Genomic DNA, 17,549 nt, shown 5'->3' on the forward strand with positions numbered 1-17,549 from the left:
CTTGTAAAATGTTCTGTAGCATAGAGTTGAAAACTATGTAACATTATACCTGGGTTGATATATATATATATATATATATATATATATATATATATATATTGAGGGTTAAACAAAATAAATCTTGACTGTGAATGCATTTGGTTTTTAAGTATAGTCAGGACTTCCCACCTACTACCCACACATGGCCATTTTCTACATCATCCTTAGGGGAAAAATAGTTGCAATGCATGTTACATTGATTTTTTTCCCTTCTTACTTAAGTTGTTAGACTTTAGGATCAAGTGTGTTCTTTTTTTTTTGTGCACCCAATTTGATATTCTGCCTTCACTTGACAAGTGAAAGGGGTAAAATTTGTACCCTAATCTTCAACATTTCTGCTGTTGGTTCGGATGCAGAGAACATGGATGAAACTCTTCAGTGTTGATCACAGTAACATATATGATATACCAACATAGAAGTGTGTGTGTATATATATATATGTGTGTGTGTGTGTGCGTGTGTGTGTGTATGTATCTGTATGTATATGTATAAGTATCTAATACTATATTATATATGTGTATATACTTGTATGAGTAATATATATGTATATATGCACATATGCCAAACAAATATATAAATTAGCAGATAAGTGGATACATACACATACACATCATAATATAACCTATGGGTGATCAGGAAGAGCATGGCACTGAAGGTGGCTCTTTAACTTTGAGGAAACTCAGGATACTGAGATATAAATTTGAGCAGAAAGTATATTATAATGGTAAAGAAGGGGAGAAATGTATAATAATATTGGAAAAGTAACTTGTAACCAGGTGGTCAAGGACTTAAAATGTGAAATACATGCATTTCTGTTTGGTGCCAAATCTAATAGAGAGCCAATAGAATTTATTTAGTTGTGGAATTACATGGTTAGACTTATGTTTGAAAACTCACTATTGGGTGGTGGAGTCAAGATGGTGGCTGGAAAGCATGGACTTGCCTAAGCTCTCCCCCAAATCCCTCCAAACACCTGTAAAAAATAGCTCTAGAGCTGCGGAACCCACAAAATAGCAGAGGGAAACAAGTCTCCAGCCCAGGAGAGTCTGGATGTTCACCGGGAAGGATCTATCACACAGTGCTGGGAGCAGAGCACAGACCAGCGTGGACTGTGCCAGGATAGACCAGACCTGGAGTCGGCCAGCTGAAAGAGGCCTTTGGGCCATTAATCAGTGAGCTATGTCAGTTACCAGACTTCTCAATGCACAGACACCAAAGAGCAGGTTAGAGGGAAACTGCAGGATCAAGTTCAGAGTAGTCTGGTCACCAGCCCCAGGGGTGGTGGAGGTGGTGCAGCAGCGGTGGTGGCGGCAGCAGGGAGCTCCTGAGGCTGCTTCCAGAGCTACCATGTCAGCTGCTTCCTGAGTCTCTGGCTCACATGGTGGAAGGAATCTAGCAGCAGATCAGAGTGGGAGTGCAAGGAGCGCCTTGTGGGGACAAAGGCAGATTCTCTTGCTATGCCCTGCTTGGATCTGTATTGCAGTCCTGCTGGTGGTTCCTGGGGGAGGAGGAGCGCTGCTGTGACAGCCTGGGGTGAAAATGGAGTACAAGTAGACCTGAAAACAGCAGTGCTTGGACCCTAAAGCTTGGGACAAAGTACTCTCTATTCTACAAGCAGTCATATCCTGACAGAAAGCTCAAGGGTCAAGTAGTTGGCTGGGAACAGGAACAAGCAGTGAAAATGAATTGAGACTCAAACTCAGACTCAAACTCAAACTCTAGATACATTTTTGGTGACAAAGAAGATCTAAACATACAGCCAGAAGAAGTCAACAAAGTCAAAGAGCCTACATCAAAAGTCTCCAAGAAAAATATGAATTGGTTTCAGGCCGTGGAAGAGGTCAAAAAGGATTTGGAAAAGCAAATAAGAGAAGTACAGGAAAAACTGGGAAGAGAAATGAAAGTGATACAAGAAAACCATGAAAAATAAGTCAATGACTTGCTAACGGAGACCCAAAAACATACTGAAGAAAACAACACCTTAAAGAACAGACTAACCCAAATGTTAAAAGAGCTCCAAAAAGCCAATGAGGAGAAGAATGCCTTGAAAGGCAGAATTAGTCAAATGGAAAAGGAGGTCCAAAAGACCACTGAAGAAAATACTACCTTAAAAATGAGATTGGAGCAAGTGGAAGCTAGTGACTTTATGAGAAATCAAGATATTATAAAACAGAACCAAAGGAATGAAAAAATGGAAGATGATGTGAAATATCTCATTGGAAAAACCACTGACCTGGAGAATAGATCCAGGAGAGATAATTTAAAAATTATTGGACTACCTGAAAGCCACGATTAAAAAAAGAGCCTAGACATCATCTTTCAAGAAATTATCAAGGAGAACCTCCCTGATATTCTAGAACCAGAGGGTAAAATAGAAATTGAAAGAATTCACCGATCGCCTCTTGAAAAAGTTCCCAAAAAGAAAACTCGTAGGAATATTGTTGCCAAATTCCAGAGCTCCTAGATCAAGGAGAAAATATTGCAAGCAGCCAGAAAGAAACAATTTGTGTATTGTGGAAACACAATCAGAATAACCTAAGATCTAGCAGCTTCTACATTAAGAGATCGAAGGGCTTGGAATACGATATTCCTGAAGTCAATGGAGCTAGGATTAAAACCAAGAATCACCTACCCAGCAAAACTGAGTATCACGCTCCAAGGCAAAATATGGATTTTCAATAAAATAGAGGACTTTCAAGCTTTCTCATTGAAAAGACCAGTGCTGAGTAGAAAATTTGACTTTCAAACCCAAGAATCAAGGGAAACACGAAAAGGTAATCAAGAAAAAGAACAAGAAAAAGAAATTGCAAGGGACTTACTAAAGTTGAACTGTTTTGTTTACATTCCTACATGGAAAGATGATGTGTATGATTCATGAGACTTCAGTATTAGGGTAGCTGAAGGGAATAGGCATACATATACATACATACATATATATGTGTGTGTGTATGTATATATATGTATATATACACATACATATATGTTTATGCACATATATGTATATATAAGTGTGTATGTATGTATATATGTACCTATATATATATATATATATATATAGATATATAGCGAGAGAGAGAGAGAGAGCGGGCATAGGGTGAGTTGAAGATGAAGGAAAGATATCTAAAAGAAATAAAATCAAATTAAGGGATGAGAGAGGAATATATTGAGAGGGGGAGAAAGGGAGAGATAGAATGGGGTAAATTATCTCGCATAAAATTGGCAAGGAAAAGCAGTTCTGTAGGAAGAGAAGAGAAGGCAAGTGAGGGGGAATGAGTGAATCTTGCTCTCATCAGATTTGACCTGAGGAGGGAATACCACACTTACTCATTTGGGTATCTTACCCCACAGGAAAGAAGGAGGAAGAAGATAAAAAAGGGGGGGATGATAGAAGGGAGGGCAGATGGGGGTGGAGGCAATCAAAAACAAACACTTTCAAAAAGGGACAGGGTTAAGGGAGAAAATTCAATAAAGGGGGATAGGTTAGGAAGGAGCAAAATACAGGTAGTCTTTTACAACGTGAGTATTGTGGAAGTATTATACATAATGATACGCACATGGCCTATGTTGAATTGCTTGACTTCTTAGGGAGGGTGGGTGGGAAGGGAAGAGGGGAGAGAATTTGGAACTCAAAGTTTTCAAAACAGATGTTCAAAAACAAAAATAAAAGTTTTTACATGCAACTAGAAAATAAGATACACAGGCAATGGGGCGTAGAAATTTATCTTCCCCTACAAGAAAGGAAGGGAAAAGGGGGCAGGAGGGGAGTGGGGTAACAGAAGGGATGGCTGACTGGGGAACAGGGCAACCAGAATATACACCATCTTGGAGTGGGGGGGAGGGCAGAAATGGGGAGAGAATCTGTAATTCAAACTCTTGTAAAAATCAATGCTGAAAACTAAATATATTAAATAAATAAAAAAAGACCACAGGGGAAAAAAAAGAGGTGGATAACCCTGACTATGATATGAATTTTAAAAGTAAAACCATTTAGAAACAGCTAAAAAGGGTAACTACTTTATACAAGAGAGGTGCAAGAAGAAGACAGGATACAGAGGATTAAGATGAGGGAGGATGACTGGTAGTTCTGGTGACCTACTTTCATTGGGAATGGGTTTAAGAGGAAACATTACATATATATTTAGAACAGTATAAAAGTCTTCTAAATTTAGAAGAAATAAAATAGTAGGGCTTTAGTGAGGTGGGAGGAGAGGACCAGGGAGGGATTACGACAAGGGAGGAATTTTTAGAGAGGAGAATGAGGGAATAGGTAAAGGGAGTTTAGATTAATGGGAATGGGGGGATAGGGGAGGGATCCTTAGATCCTCAGGGGAGGGAAGGCAAGTTATAGGAGGGCAGGGTGGTTACTGGAGGAGGGGGGTAGGCAAGTAATAGGAAGGCGATGTAGCGGGTAGAAGTAGAGAAGGCAGGAAGGATAGAAAACAAAAGATATGTACAAACATAAAAAACACAAAGATCAGGAGTAGATTATATTTGGGAAAGTACATATCTATATACACATGTATGTATGTATAAGTGTATGTATATATCTGTGTATGTATATATCAAGAAATATCTAAATTATATGGTAGCCTTCTGGGGGAGTGGGGGGAGGAAAAAAGGAAAAAGTTAAAAAGTGCACAGCAGAGAACAAAAGAAAACACAAGGAAGCAAAGGAAAGATGTACAGTACTCAACCCAAGGTGTATTATTTATCATACAGGCTTTCTTGAAATGAAAATTGATTGTTAAATATTTTGAATCCTCTCCTATGTTCTGCTATGCATGACATGCTTCTTTTTTCTTTTTTACTTTATATTTAAGTTTCAATATTTAAGTTTATGATATGTTTTTGTTTCTTCACTTTGATCTTATTGGGATACAGAGCTAGGAATGGTATGCTGGGTCAAAAAGTATGCATTGTTTGTTAGCCTTTTGAGCATAGTTCAAATTGTTCTCCAGAATAGGTGGACCAGTTCACAATTCTACCAAGAGTGCATTAGTGTACGTATTTTCCCACATCCCCTACAGAATTTGTTATTTTCTTTCTTTTTTTATGTCAAGGAAACCGAGATGTAGAGAGAAGGGGTAAAGAACTATAAGACTAGTCAAAGCCATTAAAAAGTCGTGGCAATGGGACATGGAGTGTCATGTTTGAAAAACTACAAGAAGGCCAGTGTTGTGAGAAAGGGTAAAAGGTGGGGATAATGATGCAGTAGGAAGAGATTACATTATGAAATATATTAAACATGAAAAATAGATTTTATATTTTATTCTTGAGGGAATAGGGAGTTGCAGGTGCTCATCAAGTGATCAATCAATATAAATTAAGCATCTACTATGTGACTGGCACTGTGCTAAGTGCTAAGGATTCCAAAAGAGACAGATTCTGCCTTTAATGAACTTAAAATTTAATGGGGAGAGAACATGTACATACATACATACATACATGTGTATATATATAGATGTATATGTGTTTATATATGTATGTGTGTATATATATATACATACATATATTATATACAGAATAAATAGGAGTAATTAAGAGAAAAAGGGCACTAGAATTAAGAGACATCGAGGAAGGCTTCCAGTAAATGAAGGCATTTAACAGGGGAAGGGGGAGGTTGGCATGGTAAGATCAACACATTAGAAATGTGGATGAGTAGAGAAAATGGGGTGGAAAGAGAAAAGACAGAAAACAGAGAGAACAATTATAAGATGACTGCAATAGTCCAGGCAAGGAACCTTAAAGGTTTTGGTGGCTCTGCGAATTGCATGAAGTTCCATGTAGAGGAGAAACATCGTGAAGGAAGAAATAGTAAGATTTGTCAGTGGACTGGATTTGTCAGGTGAAGGCTTGAGGAATCAAGATCAACATCAAAATTGAGATCACAGACTAATGTAATACAGAAATGACCTCCACACCATGGGAAGTTCAGAAGTGGGGAGGATTTTTTTTTTTTTTAGTGGAAGATAATGAGTTCTTTTAGGAACATGTTAACTTTGAAATGCCCATGTAATATTCCATTCAAGAAATAAGAAGAGTGAAGGAGATAGGAGGAAAAACATAGATGCTATGGTGGCACTTGTGATATTAGTAATACATATATATACATATACATATATATATATATATATATATAAATACACACACACATACACATATATATGCACATATATACACATGTGCATACGTACATGCATATATATATATATACATATACACATATGTGTATGAATATGTATATGCATACATATACATATACGTATGTGTATATCAGGACATAATCCAGAAACTGCAATCAGCAAGCACTTCTTTTTGAAGTTACCTTCAGTAAAAGACTTCCCAGCAGCAGCAATTTCTTTAGAAATCTGAAAACTAACCTTAGTAGCCACCTCATTTTCTGAGTTTACTTTCTTGAAAAACCATTTTACCTCACTGAGATTTTTCAACAATATGGACACTTTAATTTGTTTTTCATTGGTGTCCTATTTGCTTAAGTCACATGGCAAAGAAGTTTGTATTCCTTCAGAATGGCTATTACTTCTCAGCAAACAAGGCACACTATTTTTTCTCTCATATAAGTAAACAAGTATCTATTTGTCCACTCCAGATTAAACACTCTGTCTTTTGATTTGATCTTCCATTTCTTTTTAGCACCCATTCTACAAAGTCACCTCAAAAACTTTAATGTTAGAACCAAAAAATCTCTATAACAACGGCTTACAAAGAAATATTGAACTGATTGTCTGACCTTGGAGAGAGTGCCAGCCAGTCATGTAACTTGGAGGGTAGTTGCATAGCTAGGAAAGGGAAGGACCCCTCACATTGTTGGGCTCATTGCTTAGAGGGCATCAGCAGCACTGGCATGTGGCTGCACTCACTTTGTCCCTGTTCAACATCAGTAATAAATGAAAATGCAGCAAAAAGATACAATTTTAGCTCCTCTCAGACTACAGACAGACTGATGATGATTGGTTGCCACAGGTCATATGACAAACGGGAGAGAGTGCACAGTGGTAACCCACCCACCAAGTTACATGATGGGCACAATAGTGACTAGTGGAAGCTGAGTTGAGCAGAACATGGACAAAGCAGTCCTTACACCTATAGTTTCTTTACATCCTCTACATTTTCTCCAGGCCACCCGAAATCCTTTGGTGGGCCTTATGTTGTGCAAGCCTGATCTAGAGGAAGGGTTTCACAGATGTACTTTTGGAGAATATGAACAATAATTATCCAAGGTGAGGATGCATGGATAGATTTTATCCTGTGCTGATAGAGGGAACTGCCTTATTGTTGAGATCACCGATTGACTTCGAAAGAAGTATGAACCATGCAGTGTGCTAGGTGATATAGCGTTTTATGGATAAAATTAAATCTGATGACTATTTCATATTATGCTATTGGAAAAATTTCACTTAACATTTTAAATTTGCAAATTAAGTAGTAGGAGACCAAAGAATAATCAATGCCCAATGCTTTAGCTATCTTATTGGAAAAACAAGATTTACACATACATAATAAAACAAATAAAGAAGTTACAAGAGAATTGTAGCTAAGTGGCACAGTGAACAGTCTTTGTCCTAGAATAAGGAAAGACCTAATGCTTACTTCCCTGGTGAAGTTACTTAGCCTTACTCAGTTTCCTTTTCCTCATCTGTAGAAAAGCAATAATAATATGTACTTCATAGGGTTAAATTTGAGAATCAAAGAATTTGATCTGTGTAAAGTGCTTTTCAAGCTTTAAACCAAACTATAAATACTAGTTGTTGTTATTATTATTCCAATTATATGGCACAATTCAATTTTTAAGAGAAATTTGAAGAAATAATTATGTGTTATAGCAGTGAGCAAAGGCTTCCTGAAGTAAGTAGCACTCAGAATGGACACTGAAATATGAGTAGATGTCATATTCAGAAAGAAAGGAAGAAAGGCATTCTAGAGTAGGAGAGGAGAGAGAAACAGCATTAACAGAGATTTGGAAATAGAAATGAGAATGGAATATATGAGAGACAGGAGGAGATTTGTGCAATTTGGAGCTGAGGATTTTGTTGGAGCACAGGAGGATGTATGAAGAACTAAATGTCTGCATAGTTTGAGCACAGCTTTCTATGTAAAGTCTGTAATTAAGTAACTTCATTTACAATTCATTCATTAACATTGTTCAGATGAATTGTCAATTTTTATATAACCTATGAGCTAACAATGTTAATATTTCTGATATACTTCTTCAATGAATAAACTATGTAATATAATAACAAATATAAGTTCCATTTAAATGCCTAATCCTAATAACCCCAAGATGTGAATTTGAATGTCAAAGTCTATACAAAATTGAATATAGAGTTTTACTCTTAATTTCCAAATGCAATACTTAGCTGTTGAAAATGAATTCTGATGAATATTACATACAATGCCATGGGAATGATCACGCTTGGTATTTTCCCAAAATTAATATTTCCAAAAATTAGAAGTTTGCTAAACCATCATTTGGTTGAAACATTTGTGTTTAATTTTAAGGAGGGGTGGTATATTTTACCATCTCTGTAAGTTTATTTCACTGAGCAATGTCCAGCACTGTCTCAGCTTTTCCCTTTATCAACATTGTAAGGACTGAAATGAACAGATGTACTTTCTTAACCATGTCACCTTGGATCCTGCTCACTCTGCCTTTTTCCCCCACAAATGTCTTTATCAACTAGCATCAAATTACCACCTATCTTTTCAAATAGGTAGCATATTTCACCTGATGCCTACTAACCTCCAAGCAAAACAGTAGGTGTCTGAATAGTGAAACCTATTTAGTATTGCCACAGGATCAAAGAGACTGAGTAATGTTGTAAATAGCCTTGATACTCTATGCAAAGTTGAAATATTTTTGTTAGGGTGCAGTAGACAGTTCCTCTAGCTGTTTAAATATTCTTTTTTGTTCAATTAAAAATATGAAAAAATTTCTTTACTGTCCTTCTTAGACATATCTGAGGATAGGAAACTTCATCACTAGTTATCAAGCTTTTAGGGAAAATAATTACCTACTCTTTCCCCCTCTTTTAGATATAACTGCCATTTTTATTCATTCTTTTTTTTTTCAAATGAAATTATGTAAAAGATCAATAAACTAAGGCCCTGGTGATTGGATTAAGGGTAGTAATCAGGCATAGAATAAGAATTAGCCTAATCTCCCACTTAAGAATAATACCCTCTTTTCCAATCTCTTGTAACAATTAAGATATGGATCAGAGGGAGGAGGCCTAATTGATTAGTTCTCTTCACATGTGACCCACCTGGAAGGAGAGCCTTTGAGGGAAGTTTTAAAGAGGGATATTAAGTTTTAGGAAAATCATTCTTCAGGGGCATGCCTAGGCTAAAGATCTAGATTAATGAAGCTAAATATTAGCTATATCCTTCCCATGAAGTTTTTTTTTAAATAAATGTTTTTCCAATGACATGTGAAAATGATTTTTAACATTTTTTTAAAATTTGAATTCCAAATTATCTCCCTCTCCCCTCCCTCATCACCACCCCCATTGAGAAGGCAAATAATTTTGTATAGTTTATATATGTGCAGTCATGCAAAACATATTTTCATATTGGTCATGTTGCGAAAGAAAACACATACAAAAACATGAAAAAAATGAAGTAAAAAATAATATGCTTTGGTCTACATTCAGACTATCAGTTTTTGTTTTTGTTTCTTTAATGAACAACATTTTTTTTCTTCATAAGTCCTTCAGAATTGTTTTGGATCTTTGTATCCCTGACAATCTCTGTCATTCTCCGGAGGTCAATGGAGCTAGGATTAAAACCTAGAATCACCTACCCAGCAAAACTAAGTATCATGTTCCAAGGCAAAATATGGACTTTCAATAAAATGGAGGACTTTCAAGCTTTCTCAGTGAAAAGACCAGAACTGAATAGAAAATTTGACTTTCAAACACAAGAATCAAGAGAAGCATGAAAAGGTAATCAAGAAACGGAAATTGCAAGGGACTTACTAAAGTTGAACTGTTTTGTTTACATTCCTACATGGAAAGATGATGTGTATGATTCATGAGACCTCAGTATTAGGGTAGTTGAAGGGAATATGCATATATATATATATATATGCATATATATATATGTTTATGTATATATATAAGTGAATGTGTATGTATGCATGTATCTATGTGTATATGTATGTATGTGTATGTATGTGTATATATATATATATATATGTAAAAGAGAGAGAGCAGACACAGGGTGAGTTGAGGATGAAGGGAAGATATCTAAAAGAAATAAAATGAAATTAAGGGATGAGAGAGTAACTTACTGAGAGAGGGAGATAGGGAGAGATAGAATGGGGTGGATTATCTCCCATAAAGGTGGCAAGAGGAAGCAGTTCTAGGAGAGGAGGGGAGTGGGCAGATGAAGGGGGAATGAGTGAACCTTGCTCTCATCAGATTTGGCCTGAGGGGGAATACCATACATACTCAGTTGGGTATCTTACCCCACAGGAAAGAAGAGGGAGGAAGATAAAAAAAAAAAATAAAAGGCAGGGGGATGATGGAGTGGAGGGCAGATGGGGGTGGAGGTAATCAAAACAAACACTTTGGAAAGGGGACAGGGTCAAGGAAGAAAATTCAATAAAGCGGGATGGGTTGGGAAGGAGCAAAATGTAGTTAGTCTTTCACAACATGAATATTGTGGAAGGGTTATACATAATAATACATGTGTGGCCTAGGTTGAATTGCTCAACTTCTTAGGGAGGGTGGGTGGGAAGGGAAGAGGGAAGGGAATTTGGAACTCAAAGTTTTAAAATCAGATGTTCAAAAACAAAAAAACTTTTTGTATGCAACTAAAAAATAAGATACACAGGCAATGGGGCGTAGAAATTTATCTTGCCCTACAAGAAAGGAAGGGAAAAGGGGATGAGAGGGGAGGGGGGTGATAGAGGGGAGGGCTGACTGGGGAACAGGGCAACCAGAATATATGCCATCTTGGAGTGGGGGGGGAGGGCAGAAATGGGGAGAAAATTTGTAATCCAAACTGTTGTGAAAATCAATGCTGAAAACCAAATATGTTAAATAAATAAATTGCATTAAAAAAAAAAGATAATAATTGTAAAGCATTTAACACAGTGCATGGCATGTACTAAGAGCAATATGGATGGTAGCTTCAATAATGTATTAATGAATAATAAATATGATGATTGCAAATTGGCATGCATCTGCTATATTGAGGAATTGGATTTTGGAGGAAATTGTGTTGTTGTTGTTGTAGTTATTTTGATAGTCAACATATAAGACCTCAAAGCAGTTTACTGAATTGAACCTGGAATGAAAGTAACTACCACTCAAAAGTAACTATCCCTGTGCCAGAAGGGGATCATATGAAATTACCGTTTTGTGTAAGCTAGCGCTGTTGCTACTCCAAACCCTTTGAGCCCCAGATCCAAAACAGCTGTTGGCAATGGTATTGCCGTAAACTAAATTCAAGATTTTTCCATACCTAAATGCAATAATAGACCAGAGTCCAGTATAATGATAATAAGTCAAAGGTAGCAGCATCTATTGCACCTCTATAAGAGGTGGCAGACAACACCTACTCCTACACCTATCCTCACTTCTTGGACACCTACATCTGCTTTCATCCATTGCTCCTTGGTTCTTATAAATATCTCCACTCAGCATACTACTGCTCAACAAATGAATACAGCTATTGTCTTGGCATTCTGCTAAGAAATATGGACATTGCCAATCTAGTACTGTGTAAGTCAAAATATTACAGTCTTCTAAATTTTCAGAAGCAACTGGTGCATGTAATTGCATGCTTCTTTCCTCATAGCTGCCAAGACGTCCTGAACCTGTAATTTAATTGGCCAGATGGTTATGGTCCAGACAGCCATTTTCTACTGACAGTCAGTCCATGGCATTTTTCAAGCATACCAATGACAATGTCACATTAATGTATCTATGGGTAATGGCTGGTTAGATTTCCTGATACAAAAGAGTATGTGAGGAATCTGGATATTCATTATTTGATTTTATAATGAGATTTTAATTTCCTAGTCTATTTTAAAACTTTTAAAAGAAAACTTTTTTTCTTAAATCTAAGGAAGCATATTTTGACATAGACTAAAAGACTGATACTAATAATGTTCCCAATTAGCAACTGAGAAGGGTCAAATGACATTTCTAGTATCTGCCCTGTGTTTTAAAGATTAAACACAGTTATTTTAATTTGTATGCCTGGAAAGTTTGCACAAAGTTGTTAGACACATATTTCTTTTAAAAAATTCTTTAAATGATAATCTAATGACTATGTAACTGTTAAATAACTGTCTCATTTGTTTTCATCTAAGTGAGTGGTTTATTGTAAGAGCTAAATTTTGCAAAAACAGTTGATTTTGAATCATTTGGTAATTTTAATTTATTATTAAATCATTTCATAAATATTTAAAAAAAATAATATGCTTTGGTCTACATTCAGACTATCAGTTTTTGTTTTTGTTTTTTTAATGAACAACATTTTTTTTCTTCATAAGTCCTTCAGAATTGTTTTGGATCTTTGTATCCCTGACAATCTCTGTCATTCTCAGTTGATCACCATACAATATTTCTGTTTCTGAGTACAAAGTCCTCCTGGTTCTGTTCACTTCACTTTGTATCAATTCATGTATTTCCAGGTTTTTCTGAAAGCATTCTGCTCATCCTTTCTTATAGATATAATAGTATCCCATCACAATCATAAACCACAACTTCTTCAGCCATTCCTAATTTATGGACATCGCCTCAATCTTCAAATCTTTGCCAGCACACACATACACAAAAGAGCTGTTATAAATATCTTTGTACATGTAGGTCCTTTTCCTTTCTTTTTGTGTCTTTGGGATACAGACATAGTAGTGATATTGCTGGGTAAAAGTGTCTGCACAGTATTATAGCCCTTTGGGTATTGTTCTGAATTGCTCCCCAGAAAGGGCTGATCCATTCACAGCTCTACCAATAGTGCATTAGTGTCCCAATTTTCCCACATCCCTTCCAACTTTTGTCATTTTCCTTTTCTTTCAGGCAAACCAATCTGATAGGTGTGAGGTGGTACTTCAAAATTGTTTTAATTTGTATTTCTCTAATCAATAGTGATTTAGAGCATTTTTTTCATATAACTATAGATTGATTTGATATCTTCATCTGAAAACTGGACATTTATATCCTTTGACCATTTATTAATTTAGAAATGATTTATATTCTTATAATTCTGACTCATCTCTCTATATATCTGAGAAATGAGGCCTTTGTCAAAGAATATTTCCCCTGGGTTTTTGAACAATGATTTATCATATTGCTAAAATTCCCTAAGTTCAAAAATCCTGTAAATGTTACTTCAAAATGTATTACATTGGACAGGTTGGTCTATGTTAGTTTGGATGTTCTTTCTCTAAGGGAGAAATTCTTAGATTTAGAATAATAAATCTAGAATTTTCAAACTACTTTAAGATTTCAAAGCGCATAAGTAATCTCATTTGAATCTCACAACTGTTCCTTGAGGTAGATGTCATTGTTATGACTACTTTATAGATGAGGAAACTGAAGCTGAGAGAAAGATTAAGTGAGTTGCCTATGTTCACACTAATAACATGTGCCTGAGGCAGGATTTGAATTCAGGTCTTACTGATTCCAAATCCAGTGTTTTATCTACTGAACCACCTATTTGCCTCATAGTAGGTAACAACACCTAGATATTTAATAAGGACAAATTAATTTTTAAAAATGTTTGCGGAAGGCCTGTGCTTAAAATCCAAGATACACAATTTTTTTTTCCTTTTAAATTATATAGGTTTTATGAAGAGGAAATGAATAGCAATTATTTTGGGATTTAAGGTTAGAAATTACTTAATATATTTTATATCAGCTCTTTAAATCTAATTAGAACTCAATAACAATGCTGTTAGTTATTGACAATGGGTATCATTTTTCCCATTCCATGTATGTGGAAGCTGAGACTCAGAGAGGTCCAATAACTTCCTCATGGCCACACAAATAGTCTGAATGTATATAAACATTCCCTGGTGATCAGTGAGAAGCAAGCTCTATCAAGAAACAAAATAATTAAATGTAACATGACCAGGCTGGAAGTAATAGAAAGACCTGAAAAGATTCACAATTCCTAGTGAACTTTCACTTTTCACTCTCTAATGGCACTGTTGTGCTTATCTTTCTCCAACACTTCTGCAAAAATTAATTCAGAATACTGTGTACATCTGAGCCTAGGTATTGGATTTTATCTCATCATTTAGGACAAACATATTTTCAGAAATGCATTTTTGTTTTATATCATCAGAAATCCAGTTAGGAATTACATTCCCGAATTTTAGATGTCATTTTTAAATGTGTTTGTATGTAATGAATATTTCCCCCCAAGTCCATATGATACTAGTCTACATCAAATATCTTTCTTTTTCCCTCTTGAGCAAAAAAAATGTATTTATCCAGTGGAATTCAGTCTGCATAAAAAATGTCAGATTATTCCTGAAGAAGATTGAATGATGACAGCTGCGGGGGAGAAATGTAGGAAAGGTCTATACCAATGTTTCTAAAGGGAAATGTAATCACTATTGAAGTATATTATAAAGTATATACATTTTGAGACCTAGCTTTTAAAAAAATATATAGATATAGCTCCTGACATATGTAGGCTTATGATATGGCATAAGCAAAAAACTGGAAAGTGTGGAAAGAAGCAGTCAATAAATATTTAAATGCCTACTATGTGCCAGGCACTGTGTTAAGTGCTGGAGATGCAAATATGACAAAGGGAAGATAATCTTTTCCCTCAAAGATCTTACAATCTAATGGTGGAGGACAACTTATACAAGGAAGCTGAAAAGAGATGGGGTCAGGGAAGGTGATTTATAACAGGGCGTGATGGAGAAGTTCAAAGAAAAGCATCTGACTGGGAAATGAAAAGATTGTTGGCTTGGGCACCCTCCATATATGAAAATTTAGAGGGGAATTTTTAGTTTCATCCTCCAATTGGACAAGCCTGAGAAGCAGAAGGTACTGCTAAAACTTCAGTACTTGGGCTGATGTAATCTTACAGGATGGAGAGGTCCCCTGGGGTATGATAGAGAAGTTGAAAGGATTTCAGCCTATTGGGTATGTAGATACCTACTGATGAAAGGTATAGCCACACTGATGAGAGCTCAGATTCTCAAGAATTATCAAATATTGAAGGGTTACCAAAAAGTTGAGTAAAATAACATACTGTGAATTCAGGGATATTTGACATACACTAAAAATACAAGAATTTGAGAGTCAGGGAACTGAGAAGGCATTGTATATAGCCCACACTCCCTAAGACACGCAAGAATCACCTTGACATATGTCAGAGATAACTGGCTAGATAATTTCATAGGTTTCTTCTTCATTTCTTAGATTCTAGGATTCTGTTAGTTAAATTTAGAATTCTATTGGATTGGGACAAATTGGGTATTTGTTATATCTAATTCCATTTCATTTTTTATTTCATTGTAATTTTTGTTGTTCTATTTTATATGAGATTTGTCTTTATAGGCTCTCTATTATAATTTTAAAAATAAATGGGATGGCAGTCAGGTGGTACAATGGATAGAGCACTGACCCTGGAGTCGAGGACCTAAATTCAAATCCAGCCTCAGATACTTATTAGCTATTTGACTGTGGGTGAGTCACTTAACCCTGATTGCTTCCCTCCCACCCCCATCAATAAATAAATGTGAGCCAGATCTCATGAAGCAGGTTTTAATCCTTGCTCCTGCAGCTGCTGAAGCTAGAAAATCTCTTAAATATTGATATTCTGAACTTCACTGTGCTTAAAAACAATTAAATGTGATGGAGATAAGCTAGATGCATTCCCAGTAAGATTGTGGGTAAAACAAGGATGTTTCACCCTTATTGTTCCATTTGGTAGTAGAAATGTTTGTTATAGCACTAAGAGAAGAAAAAGAAATTGAAGGATTTGGAACAGGCAAAGAAGAAACTAAGTTATCACTCTTTGCAGATGATATGATAATTTACTTAGAGAATAAAGTAAAAAAACTACTTGAAATAATAAATAACTTTTACAAAGTTGCAGGATATAAAATAAACTCACATAAATCCTCAGCATTCCTATATATTACTAACAAAGCCCCACAGCAGGAAATAAAAAGAGAAATTCTTTTTAAAATTACTGTAGACACTATAAAATATTGGGGAGTTTACCTGCCAAAACAAACCCAGGACCTATATGAACACAATTACAAAACACTTTTCACACAAATAAAGACACATCTAAATAAATGGAAAAACATCAGTTGTTCATGGTTAGGCTGAGCTGACATAATAAAAATGACAATTTCACCTAAATTAATTTACTTATTCAGTGTCATACCAATCAAGCTACCAAAAATCATTTTATAGAGCTGGATAAAATAATAACAAAATTCATCTGGAAGAACAAAAGATCCAGAATATCAAGGGAATTAATGGAAAGAAATGCTAGGGAAGGTGGCCTAGCCCTACCAGATGTGATGGAGTCTCTCAAGTGCTGCATTGCATCAATGTCTTGTTTTTTCACCTATATTTTAAGCTTCTTGAAAACAGAGACCACAATTTGTGCACTCTAAATTCAATAGATGAGGATGACTAAAGAACTTACTTTTTTCTGCTGCTGTTAAAGTTTTTTCGTGTATTTTGTAATTAAAAAATAAACCTAAGTCACAACTCAGAAAGAGTCAAGTAATGATTACAACATGAAACATAAATCTTTTTTATAACCATGGTTTCCATAATTCTATTTACATATCAGTCAATATTAAATGTTTCAGTAGATTTCAATTGTATGTATTTGAAAAACAGAAGTCTAAATACTGCAGGTAAACTATTCTTTCTTGAGCATCTTTGGGAAAACTGTCCACTTAATTGCATCTAAAACATGGATCAACCCCATTTGCTTATTTCAAAAGTAGGCTACTCCTAACCAACTATAATCTACAAACCTGAATTTATCATTTGTAAGTGATGGCAGCATTGAAGTTTACATTTCTTTTACAGAGTAGAAATTGCAGCTGCAGATGAAGTATAAATGGCATATTATGCAAAGTGAAAGTTTAATTAGAAGGGAAAACTTCAGTTGAATATTTCTGTTTGATTAATAATCTATAAGCAGATAACATCTAATTTGAATTTAAACATAAGCACTACAAATGATGTTTAAAAAAAATACTGCTACATAGCAGTCTTTACCATGAAACTTACAGTCATAGGATTCAGAGTTGGCCTAGACTGCAAAGGCTATTTAGTCTAGCCTCAAAAGGAATTCCCTCTACAACCTATCAAAGAAGTCATCATTTAATTTTGCCTGGAGACCTCCAATAAAGGTGAAGCCACACTTTCTAAAGCAGCCTATTTCTTTTTGAATTTTTTTTAACTATTAGGGTTCTTCTTTTCTTACATCAAGTCTAAATTTGTATCTCTGAAGGGCTGATCCATTTCACACTATTCTTCTTTTTG

This window comes from Trichosurus vulpecula, chromosome 2, assembly GCF_011100635.1.
Source record: "Trichosurus vulpecula isolate mTriVul1 chromosome 2, mTriVul1.pri, whole genome shotgun sequence".
NCBI lineage: Eukaryota > Metazoa > Chordata > Mammalia > Diprotodontia > Phalangeridae > Trichosurus > Trichosurus vulpecula.